Below are 1,832 nucleotides of genomic sequence, written 5' to 3' on the forward strand. Positions count from 1 at the left end.
TGGGGAGTCCGAGGGCTCCAGCCCTGCCTTTCCGGCTTCTCTTCTTAGGCGCCAAGGCGGTCCCCCCGGGCAGCAGGGCCTCCGGGGACATGAAGGCCTCAGTTTTGAAACAGTCAGTCGAGGATAGTTTCTTACTGTTCAGGAGTTTGCCTTTTAAGGATCTGTTGGTCGGATTTCTGCATAACGGGTCGGCCCCCGGAGCTGCCGGGAGCTTCTGCCCGGGGCCCACATTTAAGAGACCTTCTCCTGCCCCAACAGGGCTGCCCCCCGCACTCTTGAGCCCACGGTCCTTCTCAGGGAGAGAGGGGCTCCGAGGGTTACTGGGAGGGGCCCCCGGCGCCTTGCACGCCAACTTCTTCAGGCTGGGCGAGGTGATCTTCTGCACAATGGCCTCCAGCTTCAGGCCCCTCCCTTTCCGGGGCGGAAGCACCTTGGTCTTCATGGCCCCCTGGAAGGCCGCCCGCGAGGCCAGCTTTAGGCAGGCGTCGGGGGTCTCCGGGGGCGGGGGCTTCACGGCGGGCTCACCGTTGCCCTTGGCGGGCTTGGCCTTCTTGGGCGAAGACATCCTCTTGAAGAGGGTGGAGGGGTCCTCGTCTCCCTCCTCCTTCACGTCCCCCCCGCTGCTGCTCCGTAGAACCAGGTTCCGCTTCTTGGTGGGGACGGGCGCCAGGAAGGCCGACTTCCTCTTGAGCGCGTGGAGGGGCCGGTCGGAGAGCTTGCTGCCTGCACCCGGCTTGGGGACCCGTGCCCGCTGGGTGGCCTTGCCCTCCTTCTGCGGGCTGCCCGAGACCTTGAACGAGGCAGGCAGGTGGTTGTTGGCCAGCAGCTTCTTGGTGGCCCGGCAGTTGGGGAGGCGGCTCTCGGAGGGCCGCCGCCTCTTGGAGTGGAACGCCTCCTGGGTTTTCGTGCGGGACCGCAGGATCATAGAGCGCTGGTCCTTGCCCAGGGTGCCGGGCGAGTCTGTCTCCTTGGTCTTGGAGCCCATGGGGCTGCTGTCTGAGGCCACGGGCAGGGCGGCCGGGTTACTGGGGCTGGAGGCCGCCTTGGGGGACGGCTTGCCCACCCGCTTGCCAGACTTGAAGGCGGCTCGCTGCTTGCCTCCCAGTTTGTCCGGGGGGGCTGGGGTGGTGGTCAGGCCCGGGGGCCCAGGCGTGCGGGGCTCGCTCAGGGCCGTGAAGGAGCGCGTGCACATCCTGGGGAGCCCTTCCGAGGCCCCCCGACCTGGGGCTCCCGCTCCTTCCATTTGTCCCTGCGGGGGCCCGGTGCACGATTCGGGGAGCAAGAGATCCTTGGGCAGCACGGGCGCCCGGCACGGGGAGTCCTCAGCCTCCGGCAGCCCCCGGTGCACCCGCCGGCTCCGTAGGCTTTTGCCGCGTGGTACGGGCTCTTTCTTAGCAATGGGCGCCTCGGGCACGGCCGGCTTGTTGGGCTTCTGGGCCAGGGAGGCATCTGGGGCCAGGGTGGCGGAGTCCCCGGGCGCCAGCACCCCGTCGGGGCCTTCCTCGCCCGGCTTCATGTGGGACAGGGAGGACTCAAACCAGCTCTGGACCTTCGACTCGGCGCCCACGGTGGGGCCCAGCAAAATGACAGAGTCGCCAGACAGGTGGCACGGGGAGCCCCAGCCGGGTTTGGTGTCCAGCACCTCCACCACCTCCTCCTTGGTGCACAGCAGGGGGGCCTTCGGCGACAGCGGGTCCGGCAGGCCGGGCCTCTGCTCGGGGCTGCCCAGGAGCTCGCACAGGGAGGAGTACTCCTCCTCTGCCTCCAGGTCCTCTTTCCTGCCAGGAGGCGGCAGCAGGGGCAGGTCCCCGAAGTCTGCAGCGGAGCAGCAG

The 1,832-nt window shown here is 68.4% G+C and overlaps 1 protein-coding gene across 1 annotated transcript in view; it reads right to left on the reverse strand.

The window, feature by feature from the left end:
- The window catches only part of RAI1 (retinoic acid induced 1), a 16,576-nt gene that overhangs the window by 12,174 nt on the left and 2,570 nt on the right, over positions 1-1,832 (reverse strand). The window lies entirely within an intron of this gene.

The sequence above is a fragment of the Ursus maritimus genome, unplaced genomic scaffold (genome assembly GCF_017311325.1).
Source record: "Ursus maritimus isolate PB19 unplaced genomic scaffold, ASM1731132v1 scaffold_14, whole genome shotgun sequence".
NCBI classification, from domain to species: domain Eukaryota; kingdom Metazoa; phylum Chordata; class Mammalia; order Carnivora; family Ursidae; genus Ursus; species Ursus maritimus.